The sequence below is a fragment of the Mus musculus genome, chromosome 7, assembly GCF_000001635.26.
Source record: "Mus musculus strain C57BL/6J chromosome 7, GRCm38.p6 C57BL/6J".
NCBI classification, from domain to species: Eukaryota; Metazoa; Chordata; class Mammalia; order Rodentia; family Muridae; genus Mus; species Mus musculus.
Window position 1 is genome coordinate 38,049,237 of NC_000073.6, and position 23,840 is coordinate 38,073,076.

General features: G+C 46.9%; 2 long non-coding RNA genes across 9 annotated transcripts in view; one reads left to right on the forward strand and one right to left on the reverse strand.

Moving 5' to 3' along the window:
- Gm30684 overlaps positions 1-13,077 on the reverse strand; it is a 29,158-nt gene extending 16,081 nt beyond the window's left edge. The window contains exons 1-5 of one of the 5 annotated variants that reach the window (XR_003946753.1): positions 12,957-13,077; positions 12,315-12,472; positions 5,158-5,311; positions 4,564-4,716; positions 891-1,053 (exon numbers count right to left, since the gene is read on the reverse strand). This is a non-coding gene — a long non-coding RNA (predicted gene, 30684). Of the gene's footprint in view, positions 1-17; positions 1,054-4,563; positions 4,717-5,157; positions 5,312-10,921; positions 11,294-11,717; positions 12,125-12,314; positions 12,473-12,956 lie in introns of those variants that run through there. The other 4 variants (XR_881999.2, XR_003946754.1, XR_003946752.1 and 1 more) reach the window with 4 other exon arrangements.
- Positions 12,044-23,840, forward strand: part of Gm30771 — a 33,908-nt gene continuing 22,111 nt past the window's right edge. For 3 of the 4 annotated variants that reach the window (XR_391291.4, XR_001778085.2, XR_001778087.2), the window contains exon 1: positions 12,044-12,743. This is a non-coding gene — a long non-coding RNA (predicted gene, 30771). Of the gene's footprint in view, positions 12,744-20,635; positions 20,835-23,840 lie in introns of those variants that run through there. The other variant, XR_001778086.2, reaches the window with a different exon arrangement.

Sequence of the window (23,840 nt, forward strand, 5' to 3'; positions counted from 1 at the left end):
AAAAAACAACAAATCCATAGATGGTGGTGCACATCTTTAATCTCAGCACTCAGAAGGCTACACCCTGACTTGAAAAGTCAAAGAAGGAGGAGGAGCAGGAGGAGGAGGGGGAGGAAGAAGGGGGGGGAAAGGAGGAGAGACATTGCTGGAGGAAGTAAGTCACTGGGGTCAGGCTTTTAGGTTTCAAAGTCACTCACCATTCCTAGTTCACTCTCTGCTTCTATCCTATGGTTCAAGACCTGAGCCCTCAGCTGTTTCTGATGCTACGATGCCCCTCCGTGATGGACTCTTCTTGACCCTCTGAAAACATAAGCCAATAAACCCTGCCTCATGGTGTTTTATCACAGCAACATGGGTAAGACCCTGGGTTCCTTCCCCAGTATAACCAAAGTGTGCTTGTGTGTGTGTGTGTGTGTGTGTGTGTGTGTGTGTGTGTGTGTGTGTGTGTGTGTGTGTGTATGTGTGTGTGTGTAGTAGGGAGGGAGGGTAGGAACACAGTTGATCTCCCAGCTGAGGGTTGGTCCTGCGAAGGCCTCAGGGACACTTGTGTTTGTGGAGTGGAGGGATGGGAGGTTGAGTGGGTGGAGTGTTAACTCTTAGCTCCTCTGGGTTCTTCTCCCTGGGAGGCCTGATTAAATCTAGGCCCTAGGCAGCCAGCCTGCAGGGTCCTGAAGGTCTGGTGGGGGAGCAGTGTCCAGGGAAGGACATAAGAAGCCCAAGGTGAAGTGGCAGGTAAAAGTGACCTAGGAGGCCCCTCCCTGTGGAGGGGGGTGCTGGGGAAATGAAGGCAGTGAAAAAGCCATGGCTCTGCTTGACAGCTAGATATTGTTGACTGGAAATAAAGCAATGGACGGGCCTTGCTGGGGCCTAGAACCTCAGATCTGTGCTACCTTCTTGGTCTGTCCAACTTTCAGGCCTGTAATGTTCCGGACCAAGTCTCCTCCAAGGCCAGGGCCCCACCAAGCTGTCAGACATTCCCTTTCTGCAGCTTCAAGGAGGAGAGCAGTGGGCACAGACTCCCCAGGCAGACAGCTTCGTCCTTCATTGATTTACCTAGAAGTGGGGGGGGGGGAGACTGTGGAGACCAAATTCATAAACCCACACAACTTCATCCACCAACCCACCAGCTTTTCCAGGCCCAAAGACTCCAGCCTGCTTCACACAGGCCTTGGAAAAGTCAGAAAACAAAAGACTGAAAGAAGTCTCTAGATGCAAGACTCACACACACATCACAGGGTCATGAATATGCAGTCATCTTGTTAAAATTTGCTGATTGATTGATTATAGGCTCCCTAATCTCCTGGATTCAGATTTACCCAAACAGTGAAAACTTGGGAATTCTATCAAAATACCATAGGATAGCTTCCCACTTGTGTTTTTTAAGTTGACTTACTCAGTGATTTTTTGGCTTCCAAGTCACCATGAATATTTCATAGATACGCCATACATTTAATATTTTAACATTTTTACATCATATCTACAGTACCGGTACCTGACTTGTATATTTATGTGACTATTGTTAGAAGTGACTAATTGGGTTTGATTAGTTCCATCATTAATATTCTGTCCATAATTTAACATGCTTCAATAAAATACCCTAAAGCAGTGTAATGATTAGATTTCAGGAATATGTGTTTTGCAATTAAGTTCCTCTTGATTTTGATATGCAGATGAAGAAATGGTGGTCTCATTTAAAAAAAAAAAGCTGCCCTTATTAACTCAGCAGTACGCTCTGAAGATTAGGTAAGAAACCCAAGATTTTCTCTTTGTATATGCTAGTTAAAATGTATTTCAATCAAGTCTATGTGGGCAAATCAGATTTGATTAGTTTAAGTTCACAGTCATTCTATCTAAATGAATAATGTGTCACCTAACATTGCAAAAATTTGATTAATAGTTTATCAGTTAATTAAAAACGAGGTTTAATTTTTCTTTTTTAGGAAAATGCAAGGTAGATATTCCTTGTGTTCATCATAAATGCAAATTATTTCAGCTTGAATCTATTGTTCTTATTCTTTCTTCCCTTTTTTTCCCCCCTCTTCTTCTTCTTTTCAGCCAATTGGCAAGGAAATAAAGCATTTTAAGGCATGTCTTCCAGAGGGACATGTAGGGAAATTTTTCTCAGCTCCTATGGTAGCTGTCTTTTGCATCTTGTTCTAGAAGAGTTAACTATTTGTCTGGCCTCAGTTTCTCCAAGTGCCTCTTGGGCTTACCCAGTCCCCTGCAGTCCTTGGCCAGAAGACATTTCCAAGTGATGAGTATGGTACCCTTGTTCTGTCTAATTGGTCTATGGGGCTGGAACCAGGGAGCAGGGGAATCTCATATTCCTGTGACCCTGCAGCCTGGTGTGAGAGCTGAAGACCATGACTTCTCCTCCACCCGGGTCAGGATATCTGCAGCCGGTGGAAGGAATCTGAGAGAACGGTTTCCTTGTGTAGCATCCCTGAGAGGCCATTGCACACATGGAGCATGAGATGTGTCTCCTGGAACAGGGAAGGCTGGCAAGATTGTGCCAAGCATGACTGAGTAGGTCCCCGCAGTAACCTCTGAGGCACAAAACAGACTAGGCCTTGACCATCCTGACATCAAGGCAAGGGAGCCAGGCTGTTTCTCCCTTGCTGGTGAGATGTAAGTGCCTGAGACAGTGACCTGGCCTTTCCCACACCTACTACTACACACAAGCAAAGGGGACTTCCATGGTTACATGTCCCCCAGAGGAAGGGGTCGGGTCGTTGCACCTGAGGCCACAATGACAGCAGAAGATAAGGGAAGGGCAGCCCAGATTCCACTACCTGGGTTCCATGCAGATGCAGTCAGTCCTACAAACTCTGTGAACTCTATCCTTAGCTTTCAGAGGAACCTACTGTCACTCGGGGTCTACCAAGAACATGGGGAGCAGGTCCTGTCCCAGCAAGAATGGTAGTTGTTGTAGCAATTGCTGTCGATTTATATTCTTGAAGCAGAGGGTGGTACAGACTTGCCAGATGTGAGAAGTACAATGGAGCTGGGGATTGCGGGGACTCAGGTCTGGGTCAGGGGGTCTGTCACCTCAAGCTGTGATTTCAAAGGTGACAATCAACCTGCCAAGAAAGGATCTGGTGGGTGGACATTCAGATGGAAAGTTGAGCCTGAAACGGTATTCAAGTATGGGAGGAAGTATGGCCAGACTACAGGGAGTAAGAGTAGTGTAGCACAGGTGACTTTAGGACAGCATGCAGGGGACCAGGTACAGAGTATCTCAAGCCTGTCCACACCAAAATGTTCATAGGAGGATCCACAGAGTGAAACCAGAGATACCAGGAAAGAAAAAAACCTTTGGATAACCTCTAGACAGTGTTTAGACCTCACAGCTTCAGATAGCAACAACAACAGGAAAAACAAAACCAGAGTCTTGCTGTGGAACCCAGGCTGATCTCCATGTTATGAGCCTCCTGCCTCAGCCTTCTGAGTGCCAGGATTATAGATGTACACCTATATAGCTGAATTCTATAGAGTCGATATTATGTACATTTGTGTATGAGACCCTCTAACCTGGACTGAAAATTAAATATCAATTTCAGCTCACAAGTAGGGAGCAGAGGAGCTCTGAGGTGCACCTGCCTGGCTCAGTAAGGCAAGCAGAGCATCTTCCTCATGCAGCGTTCAAAATGCATCCACACATTGTCCAAGCACTGATGTCCTAGCAAGGCCTGGCCGGCCATTGTCTGTCCAAGCTGCTGGGTTTGCAGGCAGCCTGACTAGGTCCACATGTTTGCTGTCATCTGGATAGTTCTGTGAAGAGTCTCTGTCTATCTCTGTCACCTGCCACATGTGTCCCCAAGTTGGTGTCCCCTCTACTACTGCTCTAGAGGACTGGGATTTCACTCTCTGCTTCAGACCATTTGGGGAATGACCTCTGTTCTGGGTTTAGAATCATCATGAAGATCAAATGTGCATGCCTTGAACATGGGCTGGACCCAGGCAGGTTGATAATGGGCGAGCCACTGGCTTTTAGTTTATTTTATATGTGTGAGTGTTTTGCCTACGTGTATGTATGTGAACCACATGCTTGCAGAGCCTACAGAGGTCAGAAGAAGGCATCAGATTTTTTGAAACTGAAATTACAGGTTGTTGGGAAGAGTCGTGTAGGCACTGGGAATCGAACGGGTGCTCTGGGAGAACAGCAAGCGCTCTTAAAGCACTGCGTCACCCCTCCAGCCCAGCCACTGGCAATGTAAAAACTCCAGACTCTGCAATTACAACTAGACAAATAGAGTGTTCAAACACTTGGGTAGCTAAGGTGGTGGTGGTGGTGGTGGTAGGGATCACAATTCTGAGGCTAGCCTATGCAACTCAGTGGGTTCTAAGGCACTGTGTCAACATTCTGTCTTAAAACAGACAAATCTAAAGTTATCACACCACACACACACACACACACACACACACACCACAACGGTCAAGTCATCACACAACATACACACATACACACACACCAGTTGTCACCAGGGAAGAAAGACCACTCAGGAGGCTAACCCAACAAAGAGGGCCTGGCCTCCAGTGCACCACAGCCTGCTCCCCACATACCTGCACAGAGCAGATGCCCACTGCAATCCCCCACCTTCAGAGAGCTGCAGGGACTTTGGCAATCGGGTCCAGCAAGGCACCAGGCTGCTCAGTCCTGATTATTCTCCAGTGTAGATAAGGGTTTCTAGAAGCTTCCATGTGCACCTGTTAATGCTGTAAGTGATAGATTAAGTTGACCGTAAATGTGTACCTTACTCTAAAATTTTGGACTTTTTTTTAAAGATAAAATATTAGAAGTGACTCTCCTAACTCTTCTGAGACCAAGTCAGGGGCTGGAGAAAATACTTTGGCTGATAAAAGGACCAGGGCTAGCCAAGTCACCTTAAAGACCATATCCTAGGCTAATGGTATTAAGCACGGGGTACCACCTTGGATGTGGCCTGACCAACATGGGTAAAACTTGTTTAAGACTCACAAAAATCCAAGTTGTCCATTTTGCAGATGAGGCAACTGAGGCGTGAGTCTATCCAGGTCACAATGACCAACATTGGGAAGCCAAGGATTCGAGCTAGGTTGCCTTCAGAGTGTACGCGTTTCCTTTGTGCGTGAGTTAGCGGTTCATCTCTGAAAAGACCAGCTGAGAAGAAGAGTTACCTAGGCTCATGGCTTCAGAGGTCTTCATCCATGGCGGGCTGGCTCTGTGCCAAGGTCCTGTGGTGAGGCAGCACATCACAGTGACAGGAACGTGCGGAAGATAGGGCAGACCACTTCTGAGAGGCCAGGAAGCAGAGAAAAGGAAACTAAAGTCCTGGAAACAAGATTAAACCATTCAAATATACCCCAGTGAGCATCTTCTAGGTGGTCCCCACCTGCTACCTAAGTCCATCCAGCTAACCAGCAGGTTAATACTTTGAGGAAGTCAGAAAATCCAGGATTCAATCACTTCTCAGTAATGCCACCAGCTGGGGCCCCCAGTTTGAGGGACACTTTATAGCCACACTACAATACCCTTGGCACTATGCCACCCTGAAGATCCAGAAAGCCAGTTCAGGATTTATCCAACCCATGGTGGAGAGTTTCACACTGGCAACCAGTTTTGGAATTACTGTTGTCCTTTCACTTGGGAGCAGGAGGAGGAGGCAGAGAGGCCTGCGGGAGCCCCTTAGGAAATTCAGAGCCAAGCCTGAATGTCTGGGAGCCAAACCACAGTCCTAGGTTGCTCCCCTGCCCTCTGCCTCTGCTACTCTTAAAATGATGCCTTATTTTCCAGCATTTAGCAGAGGACATGCATATTCAAGGACCAGGCTCCCCTGCTGCTGGGAAGATGAGAGGAGGCAATGTGTTCTTTTAAAAAGAAAGGAGAGGGAGGAAAGAAAGGAAGATATCTATGTCCCATCAGAACAAACTCCAAAGGCAGCCATCTCTCAGGCAAGGTCAGCCCTCAGGAAGGGCTCAGAGCATTGGGACATCCAGGGCTTGGTGGGGCTCAGTGTCCTGTGCATCTCTGCATGAAGCCATGTTTTAGGGAGCATGTTTTCACAAACAAAAACAATTAATTCCAAACCAGGCATAGTAGCATAAGCTCCCAATTCCAGCATCTAGGAGATGGTGGCAGAAAGATTGTGAGTTCAAAGCCAGCCAGGACTAGGGTGAGAAAACTTATTTCACAAAATTAAAAGAAATAAAGTTTAGAATCCAGTGATTAAGAGCACAGATTGACCGGGCAGTGGTGGCACACGCCTTTAATCCCAGCACTTGGGAGGCAGGGGCAGGCGGATTTCTGAGTTTGAGGCCAGCCTGGTCTACAGAATGAGTTCCAGGATAGCCAGGGCTATACAGAAAAACCCTGTCTCGAAAAACAAAAACAAAAACAAACCAAAACAAAAATAGAAAAACAAAAACAAAAAGAAGCACAGACTGATGGAGAGGACCTTGATACTGTTCCCAGCACACATGCGATGGCTCACAACCATCTGTAACTTCAGATCCAGGGATCCAACAACCTTTTCTGGTATCCTCAAAGACCAGGCATGCGCATGATGTGTATATATACTTTCTAGAAAACAAAACTAAAAATGAAACAAAAACTCATATACAATAAACAAATCTTAAATTAAAAAAAAAGATAGCTTTAATGTACCAAAAAAAAGTATTTTAATAAAGTTTAACGTGGGGTGGGGGGAGAATTTCCCCCCAAAAGCTAATCCTAATCTAACTGAGGGTTAGAGGTTGAATTTTTACTGAGGGAAAAAAAAAACCTTCTGCAAAGCTGGCAGACTGGACCAGCTCACTTACAGAGATTTGACTGATAGGTTAAAAATGGATGATTTTAAATCAACACTTGCTCCTTAGCTCCAGACTGGAGGCAATGGGCTCCTGGTGGCAGGACTATCTAACTAAGCTTGCTGGGGCTTCTTGACTTGCCAGCGCTGGCCCACATTTGCAGGCTGCAGGTGGGAGTAACTGAGCTGCCTCTGTGAATCACTAACTCCCATCTAGTAGGCAGCTCAGAGGGTGCTGAGGGAGGGTGGGGGACCCTGCAGGCTCAGATTCAGCTGAGATGTGCTGCTGAAGAAGGGGCCAGAAACAGCCATGTGTGAGCATGTGAGAGCACCATTCGATCTGCTTCTGGGATCCCCATTCTCCAGTTGGAGGGATCCCCAAGACTGTGCAAGGTTCTTTCTCCTGCCAAGGGAGGGGGGATGCAGAGAGCTCCCAGAAGTTAACAAGATGATATGCTATTTCCATGAGTGTTGACTGGTGCCTATCAGTTCTGACACATAATTAAATAGATTTACCTTTGTGTTTGTTTTTCAGTGCTCTGGATAGAACCCCAGGCCCTATGCATGCCAGGCAAATACTCTATCACCAAGCAACATCCTCAGCCCTAATGGATGCCCGTTTATACCTCAGCAATACCCAAGGCAAGGTGGGGCGGGGGGGGGGGGAACTGTACTCTGCTACCATGCACATATGGCAACTGCCAGATGTTTTGAGAGAGGCAAAGAGTTGAAGAGGTGGTGGTGAGCCTTCCACCCTGGGCAGCCAAGTAGAAAAGTACTGTTGGTCCAAGTGCTGTATGATCTTAAAGCCCTCCTGAGTACGTGTGTGTGTGTGTGTGTGTGTGTGTGTGTGTGTTTCAATGTGTGTGTGATTCTCTGTGTATATGTATGTGAGTGTGTGTATGTTTCTGTGTGTGAATATGTATGTGAGTGTGTGTGGTTGTGTGAGTACATGAGTATTTGTGAGATTTTGTGTGTTTGTATGTGTGTGTTTCTGTTTGTGTGTGTGAAAGTATGTTCTTGTGTGTTTGTGTGTGTTTGTATGTGTGGATGTATGTATTTGTGTGTAGGTGTTTGTGTGTGTATGTTTCTCTGTTTTTATGTGCATGAATGTATATGAGTGTGTATGGTATGAGTGTGTTTCTGTCTGTGTGTGTGTGTGTGTGTGTGTGTGTGTGTGTACTAAGTACTCAGCACCCAGCTGAGTACTTAGAATGTCTGTTCCCCAGTGAGCCTGGGAATGGCTGAGGGATTTTCTCACACTGCTCCCTGCTATGTCCCAGTGCTGGGATCTGAGCCTATCATTCCTGCCCTTCATCTATTTTGGGACCTAAAGACCAAAAACTCTCTTCTGGATGACACAGGGACAACTGTGGTGAGCTCTTGGTGTGAAGTCGCTATTTCCCCTGTTGGATGCATCCACGTGAGCTGAGTGCCAAAGAGTTCTTCGGGTACCCTGTCTACCGCTCTCCCGCCTCCGACTTGAAATTGAACATTGCACAGGGGACCCTGTGACATTACCTGTGGGCAACAATGAGCACTTCTACACCGCCTCAGAGCCCTGCCCCATGCCAAATGATATGGGACAGACAAGCAGACAGTCCATCTCTGGGAAATAAGATTCCACCTAGACATTAAGATCCAGAAGATAAACCGGGGGCATGATGAGCTGAGTATTCTGTAGACTCTCCTATCCTTGCATCTCCTTATCCCTCTTAAATCTGTTTCAGCCACAGGCTCTGTTCAATGAACAGCCCTATGTGACAGTCTTCATTTCTCCCTCTCCCAGATCTGGACTGAGCGACTGATGCAAGTCAGACATTTTGAACCCCTGGCTCACACCATAGCTCTCTGAAGGCTTGCCCACCTGACCCAGTGCAGGAGATCTTATGGACAGTACCCACTAGCCTGCTTTCCACTCTGTTTCCCTCTTCGGCAGGTGCCTCCCTCTTAATTACACCCAGAGAGCACAGGAAAGTGGATGCCAGCGATATTTATTTTCTGCTCTGAACCAAGCGCAGGTAACTCACCAGGGGCGTCTTTCTTAATGAGGGAAGAAAAATGTCAGAGCAGCGATCAGCCACAATGTGCCCAATGGTCTTAAAAATAAGCAAAAAAAAAAAAAATCACATGGAATTTCATTTTGCATTAGCTGACTGTGTATATGAGACTAAGAGGGAAGAAATGTCTTTGTAACTGGGTGAACACTGGTACTGGGAATTATCCCACAAGTGGACATGCCTCCTAGAGACACTCCCATTTTGGGGGGATTTTGTTCTATTCAACACCAGCTGGATGAAAGCCTGAGGCAGGAGGATGGCAATTCAAAGCCCAGCTCTGTTGAAAGCAAAGGCTAAGCTCTCTGTGGCTATGGGGTCAATGCCAGAGACCTGGTGAAGTAATTACCAAGACTGGCTGGTTGAATGATGGACTGAGTAACCCAGGCCCCCTTCTGAAGTATGTAGTGACAAGAGTCACCTCTGGAGCTAGCCACACTGTAGGAGCTCACCATAAGGTCTTAGTCGTGCTCAGTGAGCCTTGGAAACTGGGAATGAAGTCCTGGGTGGTTTCATTTAGAGCAAGAGAAAGGAGGAGGCACAGAGGATAAAGTGAAGGCTTTGTATCCCCCTCTGTGATAAGGAGACACAGAAGAAGCCGGAATGGAGTGAGGTCTAAAGGTAGCTGCCTGTCTGCCCCTCTGTATAATGCAGGAGGCCATGGGCAAAGCCTCTGAGTTGGGAGCACAGCAGCCAGTCTTTGCAGACTATCAGGAACCAGCCAGGAGAATACCAAGAGACTGGGGAGAGCAAAAACTGGAAGTGAGCATTCCTTAGGCTCCAACTTTAGAGGTCAGATCAGAGCCTCTGACCTTCAGACTTAGGGTCCCATTACAACCAGAGTCTGCCCCTACTATCCAAGACCCCATCCATCATAAGCATTCTTTCACTTCTTCTGGGTCCTGGATCTTGGGCTTCTAACCCCCAAGAGCAAAAGGAACCATATTTGGAGAAGAGAAGGTCCTGTCTCTGAGAACCCATTCCCTGCCTGAGTGTCAAAGAGCATCCTCAGGAACAGACCATGGCCTGTTTTGAAGGCAGCACTGATCTCAGTGGTCCCAGCCCCCTACATGTACCTGAGCTGTTTGATGAATGTGTCCCCAGGCTCGACTGCAGCTGTCCCCAGGGGACAGCTCTCAAGATAAATAAATAAAGCCTTCTCTGATGGTACATGCCGGTGTCCGGGCTGCAAGGCCTATTTTTAGAATGTAGGGCAATTTTCTCCCAGAATAGACAAGACAGCTAATCCAGGAGGGAGGCTGGAGAGAGATGAAGACGTCGAGTCTAGATATGAATTAGTTGTGAGTATATTATTTGAAGAAATGTTGAACAGCTAAGCAAATATTTGATACCTTTGAATTGGAGCCGGCGTTTCCACAGGCTGAGAGCACTAGCACTACTGAGACATCCCACTTTGTCCAGGTTGTACCTGGCTGTCACACCCTGCTCTGCAGCCCTCCTGCTGCTGCATGCTGAGAAGCCATGGACACTGTGTGAAGCCACCTGCTCAGCATGTCTCTGGGACAGTGGCTGCTTGCAGGCTTTCAGGACTCTCTCTCTCTCTCTCTCTCTCTCTCACCCCCTCCCTCCCTCCCTCCCTCGCCTCCTCCATCCTCAGATCCTCAGGGCCTTGGATGCTGGGACCGCAGGCTGTGCCATCACATCTGACAACTTTCCTTTTTGGAGAGGTATTTACTACCCTTCAATTTACCATATCTTTTTTTAAATTTTGTATTACTATATTTATTCTTTGTGTGTCAGAAAAGGAAGTCCTTTCTCTCCTTGCATCACGTGGGTCCTGGGGATCAGACTCAGGTCGTCAGACTTGGAGGCAAGTACTGTTACCACCTGACTCCTCCTACCATGTCTTATTAGAGGGGGTGAGGTGGCTGTCCCTGTAGGGCCTCATTGAAAAGGGTCAGAGAAAATGATCTGTTCTATATTTGGACCTTTTAGTCTGTGACCCTGGAGAGAGGGTTTGGAGACAGAAAAACAAGTCTGATCTGTAAGACAGGAGGTAGAGTCTCCAGGTTTGGACACAGCTTCGAGAGCTTGCAGAGTGGTGGGGAATCGACTTACAGTTGGAAGAAAGGCCTAGGAGTCCCAGGACAGCCAGTAGATCTATCTTGGGAGTGGTAGACTCGTGTTAGTTACCCAAGCTTGGGGGTGGAAGCCAGCATTGGTATCCCCAGTTCACAGATGCAGAAGTGAAGAATCCAAAACATGATCAGTTCTCGAACTCATTTGTCTGTGAGTGTGTGTGTGTGTGTGTGTGTGTGTGTGTGTGTGTGTGTGTGTGTGTGTGTTTCATCCTGTGCCTTGCACATGCCTGGCATCTGCAGTCTATCCTAGTGTGCTGGCTGGTTTTATGTCAACTTGACGTAAGCTAAAGTTAAAAGGAGGGAATCTCAGTTGAGAAAATGCTTCCGTTAACAAACATTCTTCTGTAGGGCATTTTCTTAAGTAGTGATTGATGGGGGATGTCCAGCCAACTTTGGGTGGTGCCATCCTTGGGTCATTGGGGCTGGATTCTGTAAGAAAGCAGGTTGAACAAGCCACGATGAGCAAGCCAGTAAGCAGCACCCCTCCATGGCCGGCTGCATCAGTTTCTATCTCTAGGCTCCTGTCCTGTTTGAGTTCCTGCCCTGACTTCTTTCAGTGATAGACTTCGATGTGGAGGTGTGAGCCAAATAAACCCTTTCCTCTCCAATTTGCCTTTGGTCATGGTTTTCATCATAGCAATAGTGACCCTAACTTAAGACACTCAGGAACAGTTAGTGTGCGCTCTGACCACGTACTACATCTTCACTTGAATTCACCAGTTAATCATTACAAAGGCTCCCCAAGGCATGCACATCTAACCGCTCTAACTTACAGAAGAATGAAAAAGAGTTCACAGAGGTGATCCTACTCAGCTGGGTCATACCAAGCCTGCCTCCCAGCTCTCTGCGCCGCCACTGATACACACGGCCTCCTCGGAGATGCTGGCTTTCTCACTCTGCTGGGAGAATCCCGAGCAGGACGAGAGGTGGCAGCGTGGACACTGTTGGCTATGTGGCGTGGTTTAAGGATGAGCAGGGATCTGCAAGCCCTGTGAGCCCTGTAAACCCTACAAACCCTGGCGCCGCAGCTGCCGAAGCGCAGCCACCAGATGGCAGCAGATGCCTTGTGATCCCGTGACCGTAAGGGAGCGCTGCCCCGGCCAGCGGAGCCCACCCGCGGTGCACCTCCGGGAGCTGGGCGCCTTGGCCCGCCGGTGTGCTACCCGAGAGCCCTCCCCGCTGTCCCACCCCGCCCGCCCTTGGCGGGCCGCCGCCTGCTGTTCGCGGCGCGAGCGCGCTGATTGGCTTGGTCTGTAGCTAGGGAGCCGAGCAATCAGCCCCTGCGGGGACCCAGCGTGGGCGAGCCCCGGGCCGCCAGAGTGACTGGATTGTCCTACCCAGGCGGATTAGAACGTTCTCTCCCTCCTTACCATTTCACGCACTTCAACCCCGAGGCGTCACCCGGTTCGACTTCCGACGGGTGGCACAGGGCCGACCAGAGCCCCCTGCGATCTGCCCGTTTTTAACGCCCAGCTAGGCCCCACTGAATGCCATCACAGTTAAAGCAGGCTACATCTAGCCCGGAGCGCTGTAAATGATGAAGGGGACCAAATGCCTGTAAATCCCAGGGCTCTTTCTGAGCTCAGCGTGGGTACTGGGCGAGGGGTGGGGGGGATGAGGAGTCTGAGAAGAGTATCTAGACCGGGCTCACTATGAGCCCCTGGAGATCAAACCATACAAGTATATCAGTACAGGGCCAGAATCCTCTGCCCCTGAAGACCCAACGGAGAGTCATGTGTGCCTTGAACTCCATTCCACAGAGAGGGAAACTGAAGCCAGGTGGAACTGAAACCATGCAGGTCAGAGAAGGCAGGGGTCGGAGGGGGCTGCGGGGCGGGGGGGGGGGAGGGGGGAGGGGGGAGGGGAAGAGTTGGACTTGAACCTCTTAGTCAGTGACCTTAGAGAGTTGTCACAGTTAGAGCCTTTAAGAGGCTAAAAAATAAAGAGCCCCACCCTGACCATTACACACCTTACACTAATAAGACCTGGGGGGGGGGGGGCGGGAAACCCACCTAGTCAAGATGACATGTGTGCCCAACCCCCAGAGAGGGAGCCTGAGCTACACTGTCAGCTGCACTAGTCGCCACTGGCTACTAGGCTTGGCTGACCCAGCCTAGGCCACGGATTGGGTCACAAGTTAGGGCTTCTCTGGTCATAATTGAGGGGGTATTTTACAAATTTTGCAGTATTGTGTGTGCATATTACAAGTATTCTGAGGTCCTTAGAAAAGGAAGGAATAATTGAAATAAAACAAAATATCAGGGTTTGGGAGATGGCTCAGCGGTTAAGAGCACTGACTGCACTTCTGAAGGTCCTGAGTTCAAATCTCAGCAACCACATGGTGGCTCTCAACCATCCGAAATGAGATCAAGTGCCCTTTTCTGGGGTGTCTGAAGACAGCTACAGTGTACTTACATATAATAAATAAATAAATAAATCTTTAAAAAAGTATATCAGCCCTGAATATATGTGAAGTCACCCCTGGATTCAACGGATTGAAAATATTCACCCTTAAACTGCCTCATACAGACTCTCTTATCCTTGTTCCCTAAGCAATGCATTAAGCAGCTATTTACATTGCACTAGGACTCAGCAGTCACTTAGAGGGGCTTAAAGAACATGGGTGTGTGCACAAAGGCTGTATACAAACCGCAAACCGTCATGTGCACGGGTTGGGAGGATTTGTAGAAGGAACCAACTCCCTACAGCTATCAAGGGCCTACTGCATAATGCAGAGAAATAAAAAAAAAAACTGCAAAATATTTTTCTCCTTTCCTTTTTGATGCTGACTTAATAACCCAGGGTTTGTGCATGCTGTCACTGCCAGCCACTGAGCCAAGCCCCCAGCCCCTCACTGAGGGATTCTAGACAAGTCTCTAGATCAAGAAGGTAGAATTTGGGGAGACACTGTTGGGACCATGCTGGCTCTGGTGCTGTTCTCTCTGTCTGATCCCCCACCCCTCTGGGTCTCTCTGCATCTCTGTGAGGCAGAGATGTTTGTAGACACCGCAAGACCGACCGCTGTGGCAGTAAGGAGAGAAAGCCTGACAAGCTGTGCATGGTTTCAAGATTTACCACGTTTCAAAATTGGACACGTTAATTAGGGCCTTGTCCCAGGACAACACTGCCTTTATCATATCTTCTATCTGAATATGTGTGTGTGTGTGTGTGTGTGTGTGTGTGTGTGTGTGTGTGTGTGTGTGTGTGTGTGCAGGTGCCAGCAAAGTCCAAAAACCAACAGAGTCCATGGAGCTGGAGTGATAGGCAGTTGTGAGCTGCCATGTCATGCTGGGAGTCAGTCATACCTATGTCCTCCACAAGACCAGCAAGTGCTGCTAACAGCTAAGACATCTCTCCGGTACCCCCGCCCCCCACATAAGTCTATTTCTCCGCTACTCCACAATAGCAAATTAGCATGGATTCAGTGCTTAGAGCGATGTCAGGTCTGCAGTCAGAATTCTGGGTGAGGTGTGAATCTGCTGGGTCATTTACTGAGCGTTTTAGAAGGCTGAAGTCAAGGTCTTCGCTTCTATCTGAAGGTGCTGGTGAAAGTGGTGGGGAAGGGGGACTTTGCCTCCACTTCATTCATATGCTCATAGGACTAAAGCCGTGTGTGTGTGTGTGTGTGTGTGTGTGTGTGTGTGTGTGTGTGTGTGTGTAAAACACAGTTCTATGTCTGTGAGCTCTCCATGGTCTTTACCTTTATAGAACATCTTTCTGATCCTTAGGCATTGTTACCTGTAGCTCAGTGCATGAGAGACACATTCAAAAAACAAAACAAAACAAAACAAAAAAAAATACCCTCACCTCCTCTCCCCTCTTCTACTCCTCCACTTTGCCCTCCTTGGCTTCCTCTTCCTCCCCCTCTTCCTCTTTTCCCTTCTTCTTCTCATAACTTAGGGTCTTGTCTTGTTACCACCTCATCCTCCTGAAGTTTGGGGTTACGGACACCCACCGCTATCCCCGGCTTGATTCACGTTCTTATAAACAGTTTATAAGCATCTTTTTTTTTCATATTTTCCCAACATTGTCAAAATGCTTAGTTGTCATCAGTGTAATATATAAAATATAATATTGATTTAAATTTGCATTTCTCTGAGCATTAGAAAGATGAAATCATCTTCCATACAATCCTTGGATATTTTGTTTTCTTCTTATTCAAATTGCTCCTCCATAGTCTTTGTTGCTCTTCATAATCGTGATTATCTTAGGTATGGTTTTATTGCTGTGAAGAGAGAGCATGAGGAAAACATTTCATTGGGACTGGCTTACAGTTCAGAGGTTTACTCCATTATCCTCCTGAAGGGGAGCATGGTGGTGGGCAGACAGATGTGGTGCTGGAGAAGGAGCTGACAGATCTACAACTGGATTGTCAGGCAGCTGGGAGAGCTAGCTGACTTGAGCTTCTGGGTCTTCAAAGGCCACGCCTTATTGACACACTTCCTCCAACAAGGCCACGCCTCCTAATACTCGGTCTCTATGTCCCAAGCATTTCGACATCTGAGTGTATGGGGTCATTCCTATTCAAACCCCCACAGGGATCTTACTCTGTGTCAATTCTTTGTAGAGTTCTTTTACCATGCAGTGTGTGCTGCAGCAGGTCTGTGGATGCCAGAAAACAGTTTTGGGGAGCTAGTTCTCTCCTTCCACCTCAATAAGGGTTCTGGGATCCAACTAAGTTGTGGGGCCTGTGGTGAGTGCTGAACCCACTGAGCTGTCTCACAGACCCAATTTTAAAAAACAAAACAAAATGAAAGCATGATCCACAAGCATTATTTGTATTCATTTATCTTTATATTATTTTCAGTTTTCTAATTCTTTGGAAATTTCACGTTTATTAATTCTCTCCCACTGTTATTTTTCTTCTTTCTCTAATTTCCTAAATGATTTAAGTGAGTTGATTTTGGCGGCCCATGTCTGTAACTCCAGGACTGGGAAGGCTGAGCAGACAGATCAAGAGATAGAAGCCTAAGGCTGGAGAGATGATTCAGATGCTAAAAGCACCGGCTGCTTTGCCAAAGGACCTGGATTTGGTTCCTAGCACCCACGTGGTAGCTCAAGGCCATCTTTAACCCTAGTTTGAGGAAATCTGATGTCCTCTGACAGTGCCTCCACTGCCACTGCACACACATGTACACAGACATATGTGCAGGTAAAACAACTTACATACAGGTAAAACAACATACAAATAAAAATGAGTTTGATAGGGGAGGGGGAAAGACAGACAGACAGACAGACAGACAGACAGACAGACAGACAGACAGACAGATGGAAGGAAGCAACCTGGTGGGACTGGAGAGTCAGCTCACCAGTTAAGAGCACTCTTGTTCTTGCAGAGGACTGGTATCAATTTCCAGTACCTACAGAATGGCTCACAACTGTCTATAATCCCAGCTCCAGGGAAATCTAACATCCTCTTCTGACCACCACAGGCTCCTGGTTCATACACATGTGGTGCACAGATACACATACAGGCAAAACACTCACACACACAGATAGATAGATTAATTAATTAATTAAGTGAATAAAAGAGAAAACATTACAAGCCATCCTGGGCTACATAGTAAGATTCTGTGGGGAAAAACTGAAATTATTTTTCTATTTTTTTCTATTTCATATTCATTTTTTTTTACTGTAAATTTCCCTCTAACTGAAACTTTGTCCTCATTCCTAGGTTTTAATGTAAATGTTGTTAGTCCTTGTTGTCACCCAGGTATTAAGGAAGCTGCTTAATTTTCAATGATCATAAGTTTGCTTGTCATGCTCAGGGAGGGGGTCACTTTTTATTATTTTTTATTTATTCTTCTCTCATACAATACATCTCAATGACAGCTCCCCTCTCTCCACTCCTCCTAGTCTCCCTCCACACCTCCCATTTGCCCCAGTGAACCAGACCACTCCCCACCTCTTCTCCCTCCAGAAGAGGGCAGGGTCTTTTTTATGGATTGTACCTTAATTATCACATACTTAATAGTTAATATCCTCTTATAAGTGAGTACATACCATGTGTGTCTTTCTGGGCCTGGGTTACCTCACTCAGGATAATTTTTTTTTCTAGTTCCATTTGCCTGCTAATTTCATGATGTCATGTTTTAACAGCTAAGCAATATTCCATTGTGTAAATGTACCACATTTTCTTTATCCATTCTTTGGTTGAGGGACATCTGAGTTGTCTACAGTTTCTGGCTGTTACAAAGAAAGCTGCCATGAACATAGATGATCAAGTGTCCTGGTGGGGTGGTGGAGCATTGCGTATATGCCCAGGAGTGGTATAGCTGGGTCTTGAAGTAGAACTATTCCCAATTTTCAGAGGAACTGCCATATTCGTTTCCATAGTGATTGTACCAATTTGCACTCCTACGAGGAGTCATTTTTAAAACTGGCTCTTTCTGGTTTAACTAGAAAACAACCAGAAAGTGTGGCTCTCATTCACATTGCCTAAGAATGTACTTGTAGACAATAACCTGTTTGATGTTTAAGGATGTCCAGGAGACAGAAAGGGACACAGTAGAATGGCTGTTCCCTAGTATAGAGTCCTGCTAACCCCTTAACTCCAATTAAACTCAACTCCTAAATTAAGATCTTCACCGAATTATTAAAATCCCTACATCTTTGTCCATCGGGGTCTCCCACTTTCTCTAAGAGGTAGGGGACACTGCCATTAGCCAAGGCTGCTGTACTGGGAGACAGAGTAAACATTATTTGATGGGAATCCATTTGGGGACTTTTACACACAACGCAAATAATAGCTTTATTAGCACTGAATGTTGACAAATGAAACCAAATATTATGGAAAACATTTATAATCAAATATTTACTAAAGTAATAGGTTTTTTTTTGTTTGTTTGTTTAAAGATTTATTTATTTATTATATGTAAGTACACTGTAGCTGTCTTCAGACACTCCAGAAGAGGGCGTCAGATCTTGTTACAGATGGTTGTGAGCCACCATGTGGTTGCTGGGATTTGAACTCCAGACCTTCGGAAGAGCAGTCGGGTGCTCTTACCCACTGAGCCATCTCACCAGCCCCCGTAATAGGTTTTTTTAAAAAGATTTATTTATTAAATGATATGATAAGAGTACACTGTGGGTGTCTTCAAACACACCAGAAGAGGGCATTGGATCCCATTACAGATGGTTGGTTGTGAGCCACCATGTGGTTGCTGGGAATTGAACTCAGGATTTCTGGAAAAGCAGTCAGTGCTCTTAACCAATGAGCCATCTCTCCAGCCTCTAAAGTGATAGTTTTAATTTTAAACAACTCTGTGTGTGTGTGTGTGTGTGTGTGTGTGTGTGTGTGTGTGTGTGTGTGTGAGTGACATATATAAAAGCTTTATGTGCAGTGCCCATAAAGGCCAGAAGAGGGTATCAGATCTTCTGGAACTGGAGTTACAGGTGGTTGTGAGTTGCTGTGTGGTTGCTGGGAATCAAAACTCTCTCCCTACAAGAGCAGTAAGTGTTCTTAACTTCTGAGCCAGTTCTCTGGTTCCAAGATCCACTTCTCGAAGAGAAGATCATCCAAGCCACCATCTGAGGACCTACTTGTCAAAGTGGCACATAGATGTAGGAATTCCCGCCTACAGTGTCTGTCCTGCCCTCGGTGCTTCTTTTACCTTTCAAAGCCATTCTCTTCTGTGCTCCCTTCCCTTGGTGACGCTCCCTCACCCCTCATGTTGGGTATCTGGCTTGCTCAGAGTTGATCTCCAGGTCAGGATCTGCTCTCTCTCACTAAGTCCCAGTTAACAGTTCGGGGGATGTAGCACTTCTCCAACTTTGTCTTCAGATAGAATACAGACCCCGTGCGCTTCTAAACCTCTGGTGTACTAGTTAGGTTTCAGTCCCCGTGATAGAACATCATGGCCAAAAGCAACTCGGGGAGGGGAGGATGCATTTCATTTCCATTTCCACACCACACTCTGTTCTCAAAGGCGGTCAGGGCAGAAGCTCAAGCAGGAACCTGGAGGTAGGAACTGATGCAGAGGCCATGGAAGAACGCTGTTTACTGGCTTGCTCTTCACTTACTCAGCCTGCCATTGTTAACAGAGTTCGAAACCACCGGGAAAAGACCCCGGGCTTACTAAAAATTATAATTAGATGAATTTATTAATACTGCTAGCAGAAAGACAGCCTCCAAGACAAGTCGAAGGTGTGTCACTCAGAAGGGGCTACGAGAAGGGGTTTTAAAGGTGGAGACCGTGATTACCCTGTTTCCGTGGAATTTGCAGCTGCATGGGAAATTGCTCTACTCCTCTCAGCTGTTAAGTAGCTGTCTCTCTCCCCCTGGTCCATATCGATAAGTGGGTTTACAAAAGCCGGAGCAAGACCGTAATTATCTCACCACAGTCACATCATTCGGGGGTGGGGGTCAAGGAATCAGAGTTGCCTTGAGCATATCTTTTAGAAATGTAGAATGGGTGCCTAGCACGAAACAGGATTTTCCTCAGCCATCTCGACCTTTTTATGGCCTCAAGACACCTGCCCAGGGGTGGCACTACCAACTGGTTCTCACACACAATCAATCAAGGAAATGCAACACAGGGTCACATTTTTTTTTTTTCAATGCAGGCCTTTTCTTCCTGAATGTCTCTAGCTTGAGTCAAGTTGACTTAAAACCAGTCAGCACAGCTGGCCATCCCTTTCCCTGATATGCAAATGATACCTTATAAGGAAGTGAGATTCCTGGGCTACTCATTGTCCTGTCACTCGTCACTCGGTCAGGTCACTCGGTAGTGTGGTCTCTTCCTGGGATTCCACCGTCCAGGGAAAGGGGAGCAGATGGGAAAGTCAATGCTAATTTGATGTTTTCCCGGCTATCTTGTCTTCTTTTTTTCCCTCTTCTTCTCTTCCTTTCCCTTTTCTAAACAAGATCCCACGAACTTGCCCACACTGGCTTCGAACTCACAATCCCTTTGCCTCCGCTCCCTGGGTGCTAGTATTGCAGCTGGATGCCACCACACTAAACCAGTAGCCAGTTTTTCTTTCCTATGTAAGTAGCCTCCCTTTCTGTCTGGAAGTTTATAATTCTGGAATTACACCAGGGTCTGGCTAAGTATATGCCTTGCTTTAATTAATCCTTTCTGGAACTTTATCGGCCCCTTTAATCAAGTCTTCCTGAAGCTCAGAAAATGCTCTTTAATTAATTGTTCAATTCTTGTTATTCCTCTATCTATATTTCCCTTTTTCTTTTTTTGTAAAACCCCTATCCTTTGAGCATTAGATGTCAGGGTTTGCTCTGCAAGTGGCGCTTACTTTGTGCGCATGCGCACTTGTGTGCTCCAGTGACGTGTCGCTCCCTGAGACACTCAAGGACACCTGCGGTTCTCAGCACATCTCCTCCTCTGAATTCGCTGGCTGCATTTATATTTATTCTCATTCATTTCATACTCGTTTGTTTTTCGTTTGCGTTATGGCTTGAATCTGGAACGTTCCCCCACAGGCTCGTTTTGAGCACTTTGCTCCCAGATGTTGGCATAGTTGTGGAAGGCTGTAGGACTTTGGGAGGTAGGGCCTTGCTGGAAGAAGTGAAGGCTGGGCTTAGAGGGTATGTTACTCCTGACTCCTTTCCATGCAGCTTCAGGGTCTGGCTCCACCTAAGAATCTCTGCAGCTCTGTTCTTGCCATCCCTTCCCACTCGATTACCATGGTCCAGGAAACTGGGAGAATACCTCCTTCCCAAGGAGGCTGTTGGTGGTAGGTTCCATGGAATCTGGAGCAGGCATTCTGGGGACAACTGTGGAGAATTCTCTTGATTGTCATTCAGTTGTCATGGGAAGGCTCACCCACTGTGGGCGAGTCCATTCCCTCTTCAGGGATCCTGGACTGTGTAAGATGGAGAGAGTAGGTTGGGCAGCAATCTGTGTTCGATGCTCTCTTCTGACGGTGGATGTAAGGTAGTTAACTGCTTCACACTCTGCCTGCCTTGGCGTCCATTCAGTAATGGACTATCCCTTAAACTGTGAACTAATATGTTGCCATTCCTTCTACACTCTGCCCAACAGTTATCTAGCAACAGCCAGGTAGGCCTGGCTTGCTATAAAAGGGGCTATTTGGCCTCTCTCTTACCCTCTTACTCTGACTCTCTGTTCCCTTTTCCTCTCCCTGAACCCTTTTTCCCTCTTTCCCCTTTCCCTCCCCCCTCTCTCTCCACGCGTTCCTGGCCAGCCTCTTCTCTCTCTCTCTCTCTCTCTCTCTCTCTCTCTCTCTCTCTCTCTCTCTCTCTCTCTCTCTTTCTCTCTCTTCTCCCTCTCCCCCTCCCCTCCCCCCTCCCCCTCCTTTCTCTGCCTCTATTCCCTTCTCAACTCCCCTTCCCATGCCCTTAAATAAAATCTATTCTATACTAGACCCGTCATATAACTGCTACCTGGGGGGGCGGGGGGGAGCCCAGAATTTCTCAGTGATGGGCTGGAATAAACCCCTCTCCTCCCTAAGCTGTTTTTGGTCCCGGTGTTTATCACACCAGAAGGAAGCAGAGACAGCGAGGAGCTGAAAACAGGAAGCCTTTTCTCCATTTCAAACTCAACCAAGCCCAGCCTGGGGGTAATCCTGTAATCCCAGCACCATGGAGGCAGAAGAAAGAGTCTGAGACCAACCAGGGTTGTTACATAACGAGAAAGTCTCAAAACCCAAACTCTATGAGTGGCGTTTGTGTCCCTGTGACTCAGTACCTGGCAGCAACCACCAATGGGAGTGTACTTGGTTCTTTTCTGTTGCTGTGATCAAATGTCCCAACAAAACTAACTCAGGAGAAAGCATTCATATTATGTTGTGGTTTTGTTTTTTTTTTTTTAAAGGATATGTTTTATAGAGGCTTCAGTGTCAGTATTTTTACCTCTGTGTAGATGGGCTCTTCTGGACAGTCAGGGCCAGAACTACTAAAGCTAGGACATCTATTGAACAGGTCCAACCTGGGTTAGGAAGATCGTATGATCTACCCTCTCCTGATATGTTGGGGAATCCATCGTGCCTAGAGCAGCAAAGACCTCATCAGAAGCCACCAGATGCAACCCAGTGTGGACTTCTCAATCATAGAAACTATGAGTCATGAAATCCCTTTTCTGAAAAAGTCTCAAGAATTGGGTTACAGAAACAGAAAGTGGATTAGACACCCGTCTATTTGTGTCTCTCTGAAAGAACTAACTGTACTTTTCCCCCTCTGTGGTCCAGAACGTTAGTAAGGCTGATAACAGAGTACGAATACAGAAATAAAGGAGTAAATCTGTATTTAGCAAGGAAAAATATAGTACCAAGAAGCCCAGTTACTCTTTCTCTCTGTCTCTCTGTCTCTGTCTCTGTCTCTCTCTCTCTCTCTCTCACACACACACACACACACACATCACTTACACGCATACATTATAGGTAGAGAAATCATGGAGGAACAAGGTGTTTGGTTTCAGACCCTGGAACAAGGGACTGAGATGCATATTTTAAGTACCAAGCAGACCTGGCCTCCAGGTTCTCCCAGCATCCCTCAGTCCCCACTTGGCACACCCTGCCCCCAACTTAGAACTTTCCAGCCCAAGGGTTCTTTCCTATATAATTCAGACACTTTGCACTTCAGTCTCTCCTCCCCCTCCTCCTCTTCTTCCTCCCCTTCCTCCTTCTCTTTCTTTTCTTTTCTTTCTCTTTGTGCAAGCCCTTTCTTTCTCTTCTCCCTTCCCACTTCTCCCCATGGTGACTCCCCTTGCCTCAATGCTTGGGACCAGTGAACTCTCCAAAAGTTCCCAATAAGTCCACCTTTAATATAGTCTAATCAGGCTTGAATTGGCTCATTCTGCCGTTGGAGAAATAACTTGTCACTGACTAGAGGCTGGGCTGAGAACCCATGAAGTCTATCTTCGCTGTCATCATTTTGATCTCCTTCATGTTCTTTCTCACTGCAAGTCCAGATGTTCCAGGATCATTCTAATTAGATGAACTTTGGCTTTCCGCCCATTTGTTTGTTTGTTTTTGTTTTTATTTTCAAGACACAGTCTCATTAGGCTGTCTTGAAACTCACTATATAGATACCAGACTGGCCTCAAACTCAGATATCTGCCTGCCTCTGCCTCCCAAACACTGGACTTTAGGCGTGCACCAGTGTACTTGGCTCATATGCACCCATTCTAAAAGCCAGTTGGTGTGGCCACAGAGAGAAGTCAGTGATGGGCTAGGCTTGAGAAGTGTGAGGTGAGAATAGAGTAAGACACAACAAGAGGAGCTACGGCTCCCTAGGCAAGGTGATGGATGGGACTGCTTTCACCAGGAGTTCGACCAGGTGTCTACTGAGGTAGGAGAGGCAGAAGCAGGCCTGGTGGTGCACATCTGTAATCCCTGCACTCAGGAGGCTGAGGCAGGAGGATCAGAGTTCCAGGCCATCCTGAACTAAAGAGAGAAAACTTGTGTGCCAAGAGGGAAAGAAGAAGGATGGAGAAAGAGGGGAGGGGAAAAGGCAGGGAGGGATGGAGGAGAAAGGGGTGGGAAAGGAGACCTCTTGGGGAGCCATGGGAACTGTCTACAGCCCAGCCAACCTGATGTCTAATCACGTACCAGTGTCCAAGGCTGTGTTCTGAGTCTCAGAATTGGGCTCAAACTGATTTTCTTCCCTCCAGACAGAGGGACCTGACCCCACTGTGGGAGGAGGGCGGGAACCTAGAGAGAAGACTGGCTTGCCTTTGAATTATGCACGGTGGAATGTCTTGGTGGCTTTGATGGTGTTTAATTAAATATTTGGCACATTTAATTAATTAAATATTTAAACGTTAAATACAGAATCGGATGTGACTTGGTGGACATTATGTCTCAATAGCCATTAGTCATTCAGCAGCCCTGGGAATGGATCTCTGCAGCCTGGGCCTCCCTCCTGGCTTGCAGAATGGCTCCTGGAGACACTTGTAACCACCCTAAATTAATCTCCCCTC